Below are 20,952 nucleotides of genomic sequence, written 5' to 3'. Positions count from 1 at the left end.
TTCTCCCAGCGCTGTGGCAGTCTATCAACTTCAAAGCTGAGTTTCACCCTGATATGTTAGGAACTGGGCAAAGTAAACATAAAAGTTTTATCCATGTCTCTTAACTTTCCAATGGATTAAGAATCACATCAATTGGACTTCTGGCTTGAAAGATTTGCTCCAAATACCGCATCATGTTCAGTCTTTACATACTGCTGTAGTGGTCCGACTTTGACAAATATTTTGACCATGATCTAATCAGAACTGGGCCAATTTGTGAACATAAACATTGTATCCCTTCTTCTTATAATTCGATTGGTCTAAGAATCACCTCATTTGGAGTTTTTTAGAAAGAGGTCAAAATACTGAAACATATACGAATGAAGCTATCACCATACTTGCACTGATTTTCATCAAATGAGTCTTTTTCATCAATTTCCTACAAAAGCCATAAGAGAAATTAGCAATAACTACTCTTAAAGTAATTTAAGATAAAATAACCTACAATTTAACTAAAATAACTTAAATTAATCACTTAACAAGTAATCAAACTTAAACTAAAAAAAACACCTAAAATGCTAAAATTCAAACCTAAAATCTCAAATATCTAGCTACTTAAGCTCCCAAAATGAGTCAAAATAACTCTATATAATAGAGTTATCAACTACATATAGCCTAGGATTTCGCCACAAGAGAGAATCAGACAAATTCTAGAACTCAAGACATAATTCAAAATTTCACATTCCCATAAACATTCTCTAGATATGTATAATGAATCTAAGCAAAAGACATAGTGCTTAAATTGTAGAAATCACATCATAACAAAAAAGCTTAGCATAAGAATTTTCATAATACTTAAACAATATTCACATGTTTCAAAGAATAAGATAAAAATCATTGCTTAAGCAAATTAAAAGAAATTACCATAATTAAATGTATCTCAGGTTTTTTTAAACCTGTAATAAATTAGATGATAAATAACTTAACTAAGCTTAAGAACTAAAACCATAAAGAAAATAAAGTTTAAAAACTAAAAATTCTCCCCCAAACTTAAAAATAACATTGTCCCTAATGTTACGAGAAGTAAGGAAGAGGAATACTCCCTTGACTTGTTGTCAACCTCTACTGGTCATCCTCCTTTTCATTTTAATTTTGGTCCTCCATGGTGGGGTCACTTGGCAAAGTGGGAAAAATAGCCATGTCCATGCCAACATGCTCAGCATAAGCTCGCATCATCTACTCAATTGATTGCATGCACACTGTGTGATGATCCATTCAAAGTTTAAGCCTTTCCATCCTTTGAGACACGAAGAATGTTGAGGAGGCCATTGTGATTATGGATGGCGTGGAGAAAATGAAGAACTTACTCCGATAGTCGAACACTCCCAAGCATAAACCTTCGCATAATTCTTGTATCCAAAGGAACTTTGGGATGCAAAATTTATTCACTTTTGTCCCAAATCACTCCCATATTTTTGCACAAGACCATGATAAAAAATGGATACCAAAGGCCATCATGGGGTAAGTGAGCAACTTCAATAACACTGTTGAACACCACTTGAACTACAAGGATTTACATCCTAAAAACAATTGCATAAAGTAAAATGGCTCTATCCTATGTCAGATCACTAAGATGCTTCACAAGGAGTAATCTTGTCATCAAGAAATGATACCATAACTTATACTCATTCTTCATGGCACTAGCTTTAAAAAAAAATGGTACACTTTTATTCATTTTCCATTTTGTACTCTCATTATAAAGCAACCCAATAACTTGATCTAAATCAACATTGCTATCCAAATATTGACCATACTTATCACTGTTAATGACAGGTAAGTTGTAGAATTGACTAAGCATCTAACTGCCAAAGTGTACTTGACACCCTCGGACAGAAACTTGCCTATGCTAATGTTCAGTGGCATTAGCGAAAAACTTTAAACTAATAGGTAATATTGTTGCCTTAGATTGTTTACAAAATTTCTCCCATTGCTGCTCAATGATAAGCTTATGAAGAAAACCACAATGGTTGGGATGAAGATCAATGCCGCACTCCAAAATAAAGACTTTTGGCACAAGGGATTGCAAATGCCTTGTAGCTGCCTTAGCAACAATAAACTTTCTTCGATTGAATTAAGGAGCATTTCCACTACCTCTTAGCTGTTTTCTTTGGGTGCTATTAAACATACAACAAAGGTATGGCAATGTATACTCAAATGTCAACAAAAATAGGTAATAACTTTCACAAATTAATCCACAAATATTCCACCAAAATTACTGGTGCACAAGGTCTCCCGATGACACAAGCACTATTCAAGTGCAGAATTCTTATCACTATTCATAACTTTCTAGCATCCAATCTTTCAAAAAATAAATCCATTTACTTAAATTTTTCGTAGAAAAATTGGTTATTAAATGAGTGGAAGGTGTTTTGCTTGTTTTAAAAGAGTGATTTGGTGCCAAAGTTGTGAATTTTTGGATGTAATTTTGAATGGGTGAAAGCTAGAGAGATAGAACATGAAGTAGAAAGAGAAAGAAGAAACCCGAAATAGTGTAAAAGATGAAGAATGGAAAGAGGGCAATTTTATAATGTGGGGGCCTAAGCGGGCATTGCAACGCTTTAACCTCAAGCCTTAATATGGGGGAGTAAAGGCACTACGGTAGTGGGTAAAGGGAGCCGCGACGCTCCACTCCTTGGTTTTTGTATGGGAAGGGCCTTTTTAAGGGTCTCACGACCTTGACAATAAGGAAGTTGCAACGTTGCTTTTTTTTTTTTAATAATTGAATAAACATAAAAGCTTACAAAAAGAAAACAAAAAATTAGTAATCAAAATCACAATCTTAAATGTAAATATTCAAAATTTAACTAAAATAGACTAAGTGAAGAAAAACTTGGGTTGCCTCCCAAGTAATGCTTTCTTTATAGTCTTTAGCTAGACTTTCTCTATAGCTCACTTGGGATAAAAAAGAATAATTGCTACGACCTAAACCCAAATGTCTGTGACTCATGCACGAGTCTGACAGGCGAAGCCCATGAGACTCGAGCAAGCCTCAAAGTTCAAATCACATAATGAATAGCCAAGGCAATTAATGTTCAAATATTTGCAATAAAATTCAAATATTTTACATCATTCTTAGCTCATAATCCATACAAATATTCATAAGGCCATATAGTGGCCATAAAATCGGGTTTGTAGATAACAACTCTTATACAATTCAAATGGCCCATCGTGCTTGACATATTTTACAAACTAACCAAACTGGGAAGGCGGAAGGCCCACACAAACTCAGTGGAGTGACACGTTAGGATGGAAACCTATCGGATGCCAATTATGTGTCCATCTAATTGATGGCACTTGCACATAACCCCATGGCTTCTCTTATTTGCACATGGTACAACAAAGGGGTAAGTCATCTAATACTCAGTGAGGGGATGTTATCATAGCATAATATTTTACATATAAAATATATTTAGTCTTATCTAGCTGTAAAACTTTCGCATTCAAATATCTTTAATTCAAAGGTGCAAGGATCATCCTAGTATCCTAAATGCATGACTCATCATGTTCAGTCTTACCGGATCACATCTCAATGGCATATCATATCCACAATTTACAAATTCTATGTCTTCACATAAAATCATATTGTTTCAAGGCTTATCTTTAAAGCCACTATCATTAAACTAGGCTTCATAGGCACACTTTAGTTACCGAGCACAAGGTCAAATCTTATTTACAAATAATTGCTTATTCTGAAGCATTTCATCATATATCATTCATAGTGGTCACCACATATTCATATTTCAAATCAGATCATGTCATACCTGATGCATGTTATCATAGTCAAATGAAATCAAATGAGTGGTCTTACCTTGGATGTAGTCAAATCATGCTCGATGGCCAACTGTTGGAGAATTAAATCATGCTCAAGGCAAAGCTGTTGTCGAAGCATCAAATCACATGTGTGCCAATGCAACAGATGGAGAACAAATCATGCATAGTGCTGGAGCAGCTGACAGAGAATCATATCATCGACCAAAGTAATCTCCTGACGGTCGACATCACCCAGAGAAATCTCAACAAATGGCATAAAAAAACTACAGACGGGAATCACAAGCGAGATTAATGCCATCGTCCCTACTTACCACCATCCTTGCAAGCACACAAAGTCATAGGGTGTGGGACTCCACTCAAACTCAAGTCAAATCAATGTCTTAAATGAATCCCTCAAACGGAACACATATCCACCAATCAAGCCATTGTGCTTGTGATATTCCATATGTGCACATCAAATCATATTCAAATTGAACAAGCTTTAGTCATCTCTAAGCTTGGTATAATTCTATGTGCTTTCAAATCTCTAAGGTATCATCAAACAAAACTTAATCAATCTATAGGTCCTTATGCTCTTAACTCCTCATAGGTATTTATTATATTCAATCCTATCAATCATGGCTTAACAGCCTTATGCATATCCTTAAATCAACCACAAATATGTGGGTATTCGTGCATAGATCATATCCATAAGCAATCATGGCCCTTCAGCCTCGCATACTTAACATCACCTCGATTGCTATGCCATTAACCGAAATACATATTATGCCCATGTCCTTAATTTGGAAGTCCGTTCATCATTATTTGACACAGTCCTTAACACATAATTCCTATTGCACCATGTGTAGGCCTCTTACTCTAGGTCCTCCATACCCTAGGATTCCTACACAATGCCATCATGTGGCTCACCACAAATCACACAAACATAAGTTCCCTATAGCAGAAAACTAATTAGTCTAAGCATCTTCATATAGGCACACAATCATATTTGTTCTTGAGCCTAGGCATATACCTCTAGGCAAACACACACACACACACACACACGTATATATACATATCAATTCTCTAGCCTAGGCATTCTTATCCGAGCCTCTACACAACATTTAATTGCAATGGCAATGCATACATTATGCGAGATGCATCGCATGCATTTAATTAAGTCCCATTCACCTTGACACTTAGAGGCACACCACAATCAAGCTCAACTTTTAGCCTCCAGCTATCCTCTAGCTCACAACCACATCAATAGCCTCCACTCTCCCTTTGAACAAATCAAAACATCACAAAAATATTTATTTCCAAGCTTTAGAAAATATCCTAGCTTTTCAAAAATACCCAAATTAAATACACATGCTCATCCTTCCAAAAAATGAATTAAATCCATACCTTAGAAGCTGGGTTACACAAATCTAGGCTCTAAATCTTTAATAAACTTAAGGGGAGAGAGTTTGACTAAATCTAAACATATTTAGACTCGAGGTTATTAATCGACTAAATCAAAAATCTATTAGTAAAAACATATAATCTTACATTGAGATCTATTTCCCGAGCTTGAATCTAGCTCAAATAGGCTCTAAATGCCATTTGAGGGCTTAGGGTTTTGTATGGGGTAAAGAAAGAAAGAGAAAAAATGGGTTTTCACTTAAAATGAGTAGAATGCCCAAAACCCCTTTTTATTTTACCTTTATACAAGGATGTATCGTACATTTGGGACTGCATCGATCCATTCTTAACTAATTCCCCTTAAATGTATCGATACATGTTATTCATATTGTTTTTGGCTTCAAATCTATTGATACATTTGGACAATGTATCGATAGATGTTCATCCTAGCAAGAATGCATCGATACATTTGCTAATGAATCGATTCATCTTGCCTAGATTGCACTTTTTTTTGCACTTCAACTTCCAAAAATCTGAACTTTAACACCCCAAAATTATTTCTTATTCAAGTCATACTTCAAAATGACTATCTTAACTCATAATCCTTATTCATATACTCAAACACACAATCAAATCTCAATCTAAACTTCATAATTCAAGGTTTGTCACCATTCCTCAAAATTTTGGCTAAGTCTCAAGGGTTTGTGTTTTAAGTGCCATGATTATCATTCTCACCTCAATTCATCAAGAATGTTTAATATCTAAGCATTTACTTATCACAAAGATCCAAATTCTCATTATGCTCTATGTCACATAGTGTACAAATCAAATCTTAGGATATTTTACATTAAACATTATATGTATCAAAGTGCCAAACAATGCACTGTACCATTCATGTTTCAAACATATGCACAGCATTATTGTGAGCCTTCACATGGTCATATTTCATATTCATTGCTCTATTGACATAGGCATACTCTTAAACTCTTAAACATATACACCAAAAATTCAATTTAGTCGATCAATTGGCTTAGTTCACATTACTCTATTCATACCAAAAATCAAGCGTGTTACAATAATGGAGGATCATTGATAATCAATATCACCTCTCTAGAAATATGTCAACTGTTGCCCATTCACCTTAAACGACTTGTTAATCATAACATCAACAATTTCCACTACACCATGTGGAAACACTCTCAACACAAGTAACAGTCCTAAGCACCTTGACTTTAACTTTCAGAGAAATAGCTTCAGTTGAGAATTTAATAACAACACATTTTGACTTGGCTCAAATTGATGCTCAACAATCCTTCTATCTGGACGTTTCTTTGTTTTCTCTTTGAATATTTTGACGTTGTCATAAGCATCTAATATGATCTTGTCCAACTCATTAAGCTGAAGCAAACACTTCTCATCGACCACTTACAAATCAAAGTTCAATTTCTTTATTACCACAAAGCATTATGCTTCAACTCAACTTGAAGATGACATGCTTTACCAAAGACTAAATGATACAGGGACATAATAATGGGTGTCTTTTATGCGATCCTATACACCTAGAGTGCATTATCAAGTTTCTAAGCCTAGTGTTTCCTAATAAAGACACAACCTTTTCTAAGATTCTTTTGACCTATCGATTTGATATTTCAACTTGTCCAATTGTTTGGGGCTGATAAACAGTTGCCATACTGTGCAATTAGAACTATGAAATATTTATTGCAAAAGTGGCTTTCTTCATCACTCACTATTGCCTTTGACGTGCTGAATCTTGTAAAAATATTCTTCCTTAGAAACTTCAATACCACTTTAGCATCATTTGTGGTCAATGCTAATGCTTCCACCCACTTTGAGACATAGTCAACAACTAACAACATGTAGCGATTGTTGAATGAAAAGGTAAACGGTTCCATGAAGTCAATCCTTTAAATGTCAAATATTTCCATCTCCAAAATATTGTTAAGAGGTAGCTCATGTTGCCTTGAAATGTTTTCACTTGTTGACACCTATCACAATGCAAAACAAAATTACGAGCATCTTTAAAAAGTGTTAGCCAATACAAACTTGATTGAATGACCCTGGATACCGTTCAATCTCTTCCAAAATGTTCCCCATATTCCAAAGAATGACAATGAATCAAAATTCTTTCATTGTCTTTTGGAATGCACGTTTTAAAAGCTCTATCTGTACCTTTCTTGAACAAAACGGTTCATCCCATGCAAAAAATCTAACATCATGAAGAAATTTCTTTCTTTGATGAAAATTTAAAATAAGGGGAAGGAGTTTACTCACAATATAGTTTCCATAGTTAGCATACCAAGGTAATCTCTTTTGATCAACAAGCAATAATTGCGCATTAGGAAAATTCTCATCAATCAAAGTTAAATCCTTACTTGTTTGTCATTCTCCAACCTTGATAGATGGCCTATTACTTAAATCTCTATGCCTTTCTGTCTTTAATGTCCAAATCAAATTCTTATAGCAATAATATCAACCTTGGCTTGCCATCTTTCTTAGCAATCAAATACTTAATTGCAGAGTGCTCAGTATAAACAATAACTTTCGTGCCAATCAACTAAAAACAAACTTATCAAATGCATAAACAACAGCTAATAATTTTTTTTAGTAGTAGTGTAATGCATCTGAGTTTTAGTCAAGGTTTTGCTATCATAGTATATAGAATGAAAATTGTAGCTTTTCTCTATCCTAACATTGCACCTACAACATTATTACTAGTACCACCCATAAGTTCAAATGGAGTAACCAATCAGGAGCTATAATAATGGGTGCAGACGTCATTCCTTTTTTCAATTCTATTAATGCAGCATGACATGCATCATCAAATTTAAAAGGAACATTTTTCCTAAGAGGTTACACAAAGGTTTAGCAATTTTGGAGAAGTCCTTATGAATCGTTGATAAAAATCAGTGTGACCAAAGAAACTTTTAATACCTTTTATTGAATTTAATGGTGGAAGCTTCTTAATTGTCTCTATCTTCGCCCTGTCAACATCCAATCCTTTGCTTGAAATCTTGTGGCCAAGAACAAAGCCTTTTTCTACCATAAAATGGCACTTTTTCCAATTTAGCATTAGGTTTGCCTTTGCACATCTTATCAAAACCCTCTCAAGATTTAACAAAAAATCATCAAAATTACTTCCAAAAATAGAAAATTCATCCATATAAACCTCTAGCATTTTCTCCACCATATTTGAAACAGTAGCCATCATGCATCGTTGGAATGTGGTTAGAGCATTACATAGTCCAAATGGCATCCTCTTAAAAGCGAATATGCCACAAGGACAAGTAAAGGTTGTCTTTTCTTAATCATCTATAGCTATTGCTATTTGTTTATATCCTAAATACCCATCAAAGAAATAATAGCACTCATTTCTAGCTAGCCTATCCAGCATCTAATCAATAAAAAGTAAAAAAAAAAAATCTTTCTTTGTGGCCTTATTAAGCTTCTGATAGGCCATGTAAACTCTCCACCTAGTTACTGTCCTCATGGGGATAAGCTCATTATTCTTGTTTGTAACCATTGCCACCCCCACCTTTTTTTGGCAAGTATTGCACCGGACTTACCGAAGCACTATTCAAAATAGAATAAATAATGGTAGAGTCTAACTATTTGATGATCTCCTTTTTCACCACTTCCTTCATGATTGGATTCAATTTTGTCTAATCCTTGATAGTGGCTCTGTGACTATCTTCCATCAAAATTTTATGCATGCATATTGAAGGGCTTATCAACTTTATGTTTGCGATTGTCTACTTTAATGCTTTCTTGTACTCTTTCAAAACTCCCAAAAACTTATCTTCTTGCTTGTTTGTAAGTACAAATTAAAAAATTACAAAAGGAGTGGATAAGTTACCAAGATATACATACCTCATATGATTTTGCAATGGTTTAAGCTCTAACTTAGGAAGTTCTTCAATAAAAGACTTCACTAGTGAAGATGAAGAAAATAAGAGATCTAACATCTCAAATTATGTCCCCAAGACTCAAGATTGAGCATTTAACACATTTACAGATTCCAAGATATCTTCATTACTTATTTCAAAATCAGCAATCAAGGAAGCTTCAAGTGGGTTGGTAAGGTGGCTTTCCCTATAAACTTCACTTGTGATTCTATAAACCACAGTCACTGCAAAACACTCAACATGATAGTTAGGAAACTTTAAAACTTTAATAATATTAAAAGTTACGTTTTGATCTTGCACTTGCAAGGTAAGCTTTCCCTTCTCCACATCGATGAGTGCTCTAGTAGTGAGTAAGAAATGCCTCCTAAGGATGATAGGTACCTCTCTGCTTTTCCTCCATATCAAGTACTACAAAATCTACAAGAAACATGAATTTATCAACTTTCACAAGCACATCCTCTACTATAACTTTCGGATATGTAAGCGTTCAGTCCTTTAATTATAAAGTCACAGTAGTGGGCTTAATCTCCCCCAAACCCAACTTGTTATAAATAAACAAAGGCATCAAATTAATACTTGCCCCCAAATCACTCAAAGCCTTTGGTGAAAAATGATGCAACAATTGTGCAAGAAATAGTAAAGCTGCTAGGGTCCTTAAGCTTTGAAGGAAGCTAGTTCTATTTGATTGCACTACATTCCTCAGTGAATGCCATGGGCTCAAATTCACCCAACCTCCTCTTTTTGGACAAGAAATCTTTCAAGAATTTCAAGTCTGAAGGCATTTGCTCTAAAGCATCAACCAAGGGAATATTAATGTGAAGCCTTTTCAATACCTCCATAAATTTCTAGAACTATCTTTCTTTTTGTTGTTTCTTGAAGCATTAAGGTAAGGGTGGTGGTAAAGTTATCTTTGCTTCCTTTTTTTTTTTTACATTGTTCATCGAAACTTTGAATCTGTGCCCCACTCTCAACTATCTTGCATTTTGTTAAGCTTGCTATAGGTTGCTTTCAACTTCATTACCACTTCTCAAGGTAATGGCTTTAACATGTTCTTTACCTTCTTTACTCGAATTTCCTTTTTTATCACTGGGTAAGGTCTTTTGAGATTTGTTTTTTATCAAGTTGGCGAGTTGACCAATATGGGTCTTAAATGTTCCTTAACGAAGTCGCTTGACTATGTATAAGGGAATCATTCTTGGCCATGTATTACAACAAGAATTCCTCCATAGATGGTTTCTTTTTGAGAATAAGAGCTCTTTCTTGCTATTGGAATCCGAAAGGCATGTTCAACCTTAGAGTTGAAGATGATCCTTAATGAGTGCCCTAATAGAGGTTTGGATGATTCCTTGACCTTGGGCTATAAGTGTTATGGTAAGGGTTATTCTATTGTCTGTTCCCTACAAACTGAACTATCTTTGTACTACTTGGACACTAATTACTATCATGTCCATCTCCATAATAATCACTAACAACAAAAGGACTTTGGACTGAGATGGCACCAAAAAAATCAATTTTTTAGTGAAAGTTGTTATCTATGTTAATAATGTTGAAATGGCATTTACATTGTGAACTCCAACTATTTTCTTATGGATTGATCATTCTGATGGCTATTGGTAATTATCAGATGCCATCTTTTCTAATAGATTGTATGCCTTATGAATTGACTTTGCCTTGAGAGCACTTTTTTCCACGGCATCAATGGTGCTCCAAACTTGACAACTCAACCCATTATAAAACGTTTACACTTGAATCCACTCTACAAGACCATGACAAGTGCAATGCCTAAGCAAATCCTTGTAGCTCTCCTTGGCCTGCAAGACGATTCTGTGTTGAGCTTCATGAATGATGTCATATCATTTCTCATTTTTATTGTCTTAGTAGGAGGAAAGAATTTGACAAGGAACTTTTGAGCGAGGTCATCCCATCTTGTAATAAAGCTAGTCGAAAGTGAGTTTAACCACACCTTAGCTTTGTCCCTTAATGAAAAAAGGAAAGGTCTTAAACGGATTACATCATCTGTGACTCCATTGTGTTTAAAGGTGTCACATATCTCCAAAAAGTTCGAGATATAGGGATTTAGATCATTATTTGGAAGTCTCCTAAACTGGAATAAAATTTGAATCATGGTGATAATAGTTGGCTTAATCTCAAAATTGTTAGCTTGAATAGGCAGCCTTCAAATGCTCGAGAGAAGCCTTTGTACCAATGGAACATCATAATCCCTTAAGCAATGATTCCCTTCCATTAATCACTTTTGGATTTGTTGCTCACTTTGTCGATCAGTCATTGCATTAGTCTGACCAAAACCTTATTGATTTTCTCTTTGAAGTCTTCAAAATGTTCTCTTAATCTTTGGATCACATAATACAATCTCCAAGCTTTTTACTCTTTTCATACAATGACAGAACGAACTTGAAAAACATCAAAAGCAAAACTCAAATTAAAACTAATTTGTTGAATTTTAATATTATCAAAATAAATAACAAACACAAGTCCCCGACAACAGCTTCAAAAACTTGTTGTTGATTTAGTGCATGCAATTATACGTATTGAATAAGTAATATAGACAATAAGAACAAAATCATATCCCACAGGGATTTGTGCCTAATTTTTCACTAAATATTAAAATTACGATAAATCAATCTTATTCAAATAACTTGATTTTATAGACAATTAACTAAAACTAAATTTAATTGAAAAACTAAAAATCCACTAAAGATAAGAAATAGATAAAACTTAGGATTAGGGGTTCATTCAACATTTCATCTAACGTTTGTTTCTCTTAATATTTATATTCATAGGTAGTTTTGCTAACCTAGAATCCAAACTTATGCACAAGTTTCTGTCGAGATGCTTGAACTAATACCTAACTTAATTAGGTCACTATATTTTTATAGTAATCAATTAAATAAGGTTCATTAAGCTAGTCTCCAATTTGGCTATGTATGGCATTTAGGCATATGTCTACCCTAATTATTAATCAGATCACTGAAGTGACTTGAACATATACTATTCAAACCTTAGTTCAGTCTAAAATCACTCTGTCAAGTCCCATTCGGATTCACAAATCATTCAATTGTTGGCTAGACAATCAAAAGCATTATGAAAAAATTCTAATAAACCAAACCATACCCATTCATAGTAAATAAAAAAGAAACTAATATTCAAACTACATGTTGAAATCCACCATAATCTTAGAAAGATAGTTTAGCTCATAATATCTAATAAAAACATTATCCAAAGAAAATTAGTCATTAATCCAAGTTAAAGAAATTAAGAGAAAAAACAAAAATAAAGAGAAAAACTAATAATTGAAGCTTTTTTATCTCAATTCTTTCTCAAATTATTTTGTTTTCTTGCATTGTGTTTGGATCCTTTTCTCTAGAATAGTTGCTTGTTGTCCTTTTGAAAAACCTCTGAAAAAGTCTTTTAAATAAGGCACAAAAGTCCTAGTTTTAAAAATCCAATAAATATGTAGAATATGAAAACTCATCTGGTACAATAGCACCTTAGCTTTGTGTGCCACTCTGGTCCACAAGTTTCACATAGAGCCATGACCTCACTTCACCAGTGCCACGGCACTCTACTCTCAAGTCCTATTATGGGACCCTGTTGAGTCTTGGTGCTGTACCCTTGAGCAACTCAAGGTTGCGACCTTTATTCCATATGCTGCCTTGTGCAAAACTAGAGCAATCCAACCTATTTCAATGCAATATTCACCTTTAACTTATCCAAACTGGGCAAAGCGATAAACCTACAAGTTGTAGCCTTGTCTCTTAGCTTTCCGATGGCTTAAGCATCACATTAACTAGATTTTTGTATCTCATGTTATCCTCAAAACATTGCAGCATGTATGAATGAAGTTATCACCATACTTGCAGGGATTTTCAACAACTAAGGGTTTTTCATCAAATTTCCTAGAAGAACAATAAAATAAATCAACAATAACTAAACTTAAAGTAATTCAAAGAACAATAACATAAAAATAAACTAAGTAATCAACTTGTATTAAACTAAATTAGGCAGATTAACTAAATTACTTAAATTATAAATATAAAATCTCAAAAACTTAGCTACTTAAGCCTCAAAATGTAACAAAATAACTCTATATAATAGAGTTATCAATTATAAGACACTTTAAGTGAATTTAAGATCAAGTCCTAAAACCCTTGAAAACATACTCATTCAAGATCAAGTAATCATGACCTTTGAAACGAAGAGTGAAAAAATAAATTAGAGGACATTCTTTATTGTAAAAAAATACCAAAGATTGTAAACTTGTCAATTAAAATTCTACCTACATAAGTATATTTATCGAAAAGATAATATATTGGTAAGCAGAGTATCGATCCTAGAGATAATTGATCTAGAATGTTACTAAGTACTAAAATTAGAACAATTTAATCTAATCCAAACAATCAAAATCGAATGACTAAATTAATTAACTAAAACTAATTAATCAAAATTTAAACTAAAAACAAAAATCAAAGTAATAAATAACTTGGGTAAAAATCAAATAAAAAAAGCCTAGGATCACAATATCCCTCACACTTCATTTAGATCTTAATTATCTTTCTTAACTTATTTCAATGGGTTAAATTGCTAACCTAGAGTCCTGAATTAATTATAAGGGTTTCCTGACTCATCTTATAAAAATATCGATCTTAACTAAAATATTATATCCCTATGTGAATTGAAATTAAAACAGATTCATTAAGTTCAGACTCTAATTCTTGCTACATATGGCATATAGGTATGTCCCTATCCTATACATAAATCAATTAATATGATCATATGCTATCCAAATTTTAGTCTACACTAAACTCCCTTTCCAAATTTTAGTCTACACTAAACTCCCTTTCCAAAGTTTGTTTAGGCTCTTAAATCAATTTAGTTGGTGATCAATCAATTAAAAAGCATTAAGAACAAATTGGAATAAACAATTCAAATCCCATAAAGATAAGCAAGAAAGAGATTAAAAATTTAGATTACATGTGAGTTTAATTGTAATCCTAGAAAATGAAAATTAGATACTAATAATTGCAAAGATAAATAAAATCGTGTGAAGTTTAACCACGAAGAGTAATAAAAAAAACTAAAGAAGAAAATAAAATAAATATTTGTAGCCTTGCTCTCCAAGCTTCTGCCTCAACTTTTAGTTTCTCAAATCTCTTAGGGTCATCTATTTTAACTTCTCTTAAAACAACCCTTTTATATTCACAATCTTAACCTAAAACTCTATAAGTTAACCTACTATCTCTAACTATTGGGCTTAAAAGTGTGATGAGGCCCAAACATCAAATATCATCCTTAAAATGGCCATGCCCTTAACAATACACCTAGTCATATTCTGATGCAATTTTCTCTATCCTTAAAGTAAAATTGCATAACTTAGTCTTATGAAAGTTGTAGCTCTATCTCTTAGCTTTCCAATGGAGAAAGAATTGCATCATTTTGGCATCTGGCGTGAAAGTTATGATCAAAACACTAAAGCATATGCAAGCAGAATTCTTCATCTTTCAAACACCTTACTTTCTAAAATTATGCCTTATTTCCTTAAATATTACAAAAGGATAAAAACTAATAAATAAAATCCAAATTCAAATAAATAAACATAAAATTAAAATAACTCACTAAAAATAAACTAATTATAAAGACAACTAAAAATAACTAAATTTTAATTAAAAATTAAGGGCTTAGCTAATATTTAATAAAAAATTAGATTAAAATTAATCCATAAAATAGAATTATCAAAACTCATGTTTGATATATGAAAAATTTTTATATGTGTCTCCCCTATTCGACATAAAATTTGTGTGGAAAAATTTCTAGAACACCTGATGGGACAATCTTTGCCTCTTATCTCTTTTCCTTAAACAAATTTCCAAATTGGAATGGCACCCAAGAAGAACTTTGCCAATAAATTAACTCTCAGGCTTGCTGAAGCGAATCTTGTAGTCTTCTCAAACTTATCATCAAGCACAAATATTCCAACTCATCCACATGGTACTATGTGAAGGACAAAAGCTCATTATTAATTGTATGGGTAAACTTTCTCAATGTTCAACCAAAATCCTTTGTATGATACATTTTCCCCATATTTGGAATAAGTTTCCGTGACTTGCTTCCCCTAAAGAATTGACTTCAAATTGCCAACTCTCATCCAAGGAAGAGGATTGCTATTCAAGCAACAAGTTTGTTTCATCATCCCCTCGCCACAATTCTTCTTTAAAAGAAAATTCTAGAGTGTTATTGCCTATCATGACAACTAGTGCGACATCTCTAGAAGAACAAGTTGCACTTTTGGTGAAGACTATGGAATCTTTGTTAACAAGTATTAGAGAAAATAATGATCAAATTGCCTCAATGATGGCAAAAATTAACAACCTTGCTAAAAAAGCACTAATTGATCTTGGCAAACATCAGTGCTAGAATCTTCAAGATAATTATGAGAATTCCATTTTGGAAGTGGAAAACAATCCCCAACAAAAAGCCAATGAAGTGGCCACTCCTAACCACATGAAGGAATTCATCCAAGAAGTTACCAAGGAATAAATGGAAAATGTCACCCAACCCTATTGCACTTACGCAAACCATACTCCTAAAAGATTGATCACATGAGAATGTTAAAGAATTATCAACCACCAAAGTTTCAATAATTTTATGGTAAAGGAAATCATTGCCAACATTTTGCACACTTTGTGAAAACTTGCAACAATGTCAACATTATAAAGATTATATGGTGAACAATCAGTTTGCTCTCTAAAGAGCAATGCTTTTGATTTGTACACAACTTTAGTGTCTAAGACAATTGACAATTGGGAACAATAAAACATGAGTTTCCCAATTACTTTTATAACACTTGACATGTTGTGAGTATGATTGAACTCACAACTTCACACTAACGGAAAAATGAGCTAGTGATTGATTACATCCATAGCTGGAAACATTTTAGTCTTAATTGTAAAGAGAAATTGTCTAAGTTTGCATTTGATATGTGCATTGATAACTCTATTATATAGAGTTATTTGGTCTAAATCTTAGCTATTTAGTTGCTAGGTTCTTGAGTTTTAGCATAGATTTTAGTTGCTTTTAGTTACTTAGTTAAGTACAGTTAATTATGTTAGGTCAATTAAATTTAGATTATTTTAGGCTAAGTTAAGTGTTCAATTGCTTAAGAAATGCTGCTATTGATTAAATTGTGCTTTCGAAGGTCTACTCTAAATAACTTTTAATTGGATCAGGAGAGTGCATTCTAGGTGCAAACTTCCTCTGCACATCTTTTGGTATTTTCATCATAACTCTCTCTAAAGAACTCCAACTGAGGTGATTCTTAAGCCATTGGAACAAATAAGAGGTAAAGCTATAACTTTTATGTTTTTCTCTTTGCCTAGTTCTGCCTTGAAAAAAGAGAAAAAAGAGAAAAATGCACCGCAAGTTGACATTGTGACACTAAAAAGCCTGAGTCGTGAAGCTCCAAGTTTGTAAAGATGCCTGTTTAAAGATGGAAGTCCAAATTAGACCAAAATGATGTTTGTGAGCCTTATGAATACATCCTTATAAAGCCAAATTGAACGAGAGACTAGAAGGAATCAGTTTTAGGTTATTTTAGGAGGTGATTAGCCAAAAAAAACTTAAGAAAAACAAGATCAACCCTAGAAGGTTGAAGATTACCTTTCTCTAGTTCTATTTTTCTCTTTATTTTTTGTATTTCTTTTGCTTAAGATGGTTAACTCTATTGTTTTATTTCTTTATTTTCAATTATGAGTAGTTAATTCTTTTATCTAGAATTACAATTGAACCGACATGTAGTCTAAATCTTTAATCTCTTTCGTGCTTATTTTCAATGGAATTGAATAGTTTATTTCAATTTGTTCTTAATGCTTTTACTTGCTTGATCACCAATTCAATTGATTTCAAAACCTAAACATAACTTGAGAAAAAGAGTTTAGTATAGGCCAATATTGGAATAGCATATGATCATATTTATTTGATTTGTGTATAAGATAGAGATATGACTATATGTCATATGTAGCCATTATTAAAGCATGAACTTAATGAGTCTATTTTAATTTCAATACACATAAAGATATAGTTTTTTGATTCAAATAGATATTTTTATAAGAGTTTTCAAAGATATAGTTTTTTGATTCAAATAATTAAGGACTTTAGGTTAGCAATTCAACCCATTGAAATAAGCTAAGAGAGGGAAAGGTAAGATTTAGATGAAGTGTGAGGGATATCGTAATCCTAGGTTTGTTTAAGTTGATTTTTATCCAATTGTATTTTTGCTTTATTTTTTAGTTTTAAATTCTTGTAAATTAAATTTAGTTAATTTTCAATTTAATTAGTTATTCAATTTTGATTTTAGATAAGACTAATTTGTGTTAATTTCAATACTTAATGAAATTTTAGAATAAATTTCTATGGAATCGATACTCTGCTTGCCAATATATTATTTGTTTGATACATATACTTGCATGGGTAGAAAATTAGAACAACATGCATTGAAGGAGTGAATTGGGGATTACGTAACATTCTTCAACGCTTTAAGCCTAAGACCTTCAAATAGTTAACTACTTGCACACATGACATTGAGATAAGTAGGTCTAATGTTGGAAATCAAGGACCTCTTGTTCAAGAGCCTAATAAAGGGAAAAAAAACTAAGTTATTCACAAATAGGACCCAATATTGTCTGATAAATGAGGAAACAAATAGACGATGACTATAAACATTCAGGTGACAACTCTATCATATAAAGTTATTTTGTCATATTTTGGGGGCTTAAGTAGCTATGTTTTGAGATTTTAGGTTCGAAATTTAATATTTTAGTTTTTTTTCTTAATTAAGTCCAATGCATGTTGAGTAGTTTAGTTTAAGTTATTTTGATTTAATTTTATATTATATTGCTTCAAATTACTTTAAGTTTAGTTATTGCTAATCTCTTTTATTGTTTTTGTAGGAAATTTTATGAAAAGGGCTTATTTGACTATAATCTGTGCAAGTACGGTGATAGCTTCATTTGCATATACTAAAGTATTTAGAGAATAACATTTACTACAGATGTCCAACTAACTTGATTCTTAAGCCATTGGAAAGATAAGAGATAGGGATACAACTTTCATGTTCACCACTTTTCCTATTTTGGATCAAATCAAGGTTAAAATGATGTTGGAAAAAGCTAGATTGTACAGTTTCTTCACATTGCAACATGTGGAGATAAAGGTTGGAGCCTTAAATTGCTCAAGGCTGTGATGTCAAGAGGCAATAAGGCACCTTAGTAAACCTAAGATGGGATGTCACAACACTGGTGATGACCAATTCCTCCATACATCCACCCAAGGGCATGGCACCACGACACCAAAGAGAACAAGGCCACAACGTAGGACATGTTTCTAAAAATTCTACACTTAAGAGATTTTAATTCTATGTTTTTTTGGGAAGTATGAAAAGAGCCTTCTTCAGAAGTTTTCAAGGGGAGATAGAGAGCAATTATTCTGGAGAAAAAGAGGCCAAAAGCAAAGTAAGAAAGCAAGTGAATTCAAAGAAGATTTAATATCCAATAACTTCAATTCTTAGTTTTCTCTCACTACTTTTGTTTATCTCTTACTTTCTTTAGCTTGGATTAATGGTTACTTTTCTTTGGATGATGTTTTCAATTGCTATTATGAACTAATTTACATTTGTAGGATTATGATTGAACTCAACATGTAATTTAAATTATTTGGATTAATGCTTAATTTTCTTTGGATGATGTTTTTCTCTTATATTCAATTTGTATGAGTTGTTTATTCCAAGTCTATGTATAATGCTTCTAATTGCTTAATCACTAACTAGATTGATTTGGATATCTAAATATAACTTGGTGAAGGGACTTTAGATTATGCCATGAATGGAATAACATGTGTTCATAATCACTTAGTTGATTAGGTGATTTGATTTGCATATAAGAAAAACTTATATCTATGTGTAGCATGTAACCAGGATTGGAGCACAAACTTCGTGAATCTACCTTTAGTTGAATTCACATAAATATATAGTTAATTAATTGTTATAGATATTATTATGAGCATCTCAACAGAGACTTGTAAATAGATTGGGACTCTAGGTAAAATACTCATTCCAGTAAAGCACGTCCAAAGAAAGAAAAATGATTCAGATGAAATGTTGAAGGATATCATAATTCTAGACTTTTAATCAATTGTTTTTCTAGTAAATTTAGTCATTCAATTATTAGTTTTAGTTTGTTACTCCAATTTTGATTTTAATTAATCTTTTAATTTGATTAATTTGATAAAATTAGTTTGCTATAATTTAAATACTTAGTTTATGTTGGTGCAATTCTCTGTGGGATTCAACACTTTATTTACCTTTTTATTACTTGTTGCGATATGTACACTTACGTGGAGAAATTCAACAAGTTTTTGGGATCATTGCTAAGGAATCGTTTCCTAGTTTTTGCCAATATTAATATCAACCAACCTAGTCTTACTTCAAGCAGTGTTTTTCTTTATTTTAGGTACTTTCTGTTAGTGTATGTGAAGAATAAGAAGTTTGGAGATTTTACCTTTTGATCCGGAATTTGAAAAGACCTTTCGAAGACTTCAAAGAGAATTTATAAACTTCAACTCACATAGAGCCAATGGCTGAATAGCAAGGAGAGCAGCAAATTCAAGGGCAATCAGTGGAAGATAATCAATCTTTGAGAGATTATGCTATTCTGTTTGCACAAGGTCTTCACTCGAGCATGTGAAGCCTAGCTATCCAAGCTAACAATTTTAAAATAAAGCGAACAATCATCTAGGTGATCCAACCTTAGTCCAGTTTGAAAGACTACCTAATGACAACCTAAATGCTCACATTTCAAATTGTTTAGAGATCTGCAAAACTTTCGAGCACAATAAAGTTACTGATGATGCTATTAGATTGTGACTTTTCCCTTTCTCATTATGGAACAAGGTGAAGGTTTGGTTTAATTCTCTTTCTACGAGCTCCATTATGCCTTAGGATGATCTTACTTAAAAGTTCTTAGTCAAGTTCTTCCCTCTAACCAAGATAGCAAAGATGAGGAATGATATAATTACTTCTTTCATGCAATTTGACTATGAATCATTGTATGAATTCTTGGAGACATACAAGGATTTACTTTGGCGTTGCCCTCATCATGGTCTACTAAAGGTACAAACATTTTTTAATGCTTTAACTAGTCATATTCGAACTACTATTGATGCAACAACTGGAGGAGCTCTCATGGCTAAGTCTACTAATGAGGAGTATGATTTGTTGGAAGAAATGGCATCTAATAACTATCAGCTAGAGTAGCTGGTATTCATAAGTTGGATGTTGTCAATGCATTAACTACACAAATAGTGGCATTGACTAAAAAGTTTGATTCAATGGGGGTTCATTTTATTCAGAGCCCATTTGTTACTTGTGACTATTATGGAGAACAGCATTTAAGTGATCATTGTTGAGCTAATTCTAAAGTAATACAGTTTGTTAGAAACCCTAATACGCAATAGAACAATCCATATTCCAACAGTTATAACCTTGGTTAAAGGTATCATCCTAACTTTTCTTAAAAAAAATCAAAGATCTTCATTAACTGTAAATCCAAATTTTCCTCATGGAGTTCCACCTTAAGTTAAAGCTACTATGCTTGAGAAAAGTCATCTATGGAAGATTTATTTATGCAATTCATGGCAAAAAATGATGCCATCATTCAAAGTCAAGTAGCTTCAATTCAAAATCTTGAGACACTAGTGGGTCAGCTGTTGGTCCCAAGTAAACGTGTTAGAGTGGGAGTGAATAAAACTTTTTGGCTCTTACAAGATT

The sequence above is a fragment of the Theobroma umbraticum genome, unplaced genomic scaffold, assembly GCF_002168275.2.
Source record: "Theobroma umbraticum cultivar Fairchild unplaced genomic scaffold, ASM216827v3 scaffold_146.0, whole genome shotgun sequence".
Classification (NCBI taxonomy): Eukaryota; Viridiplantae; Streptophyta; class Magnoliopsida; order Malvales; family Malvaceae; genus Theobroma; species Theobroma umbraticum.
The sequence above is the reverse complement of the archived record's forward strand: the minus strand, read 5'-3'. Positions refer to the sequence as shown.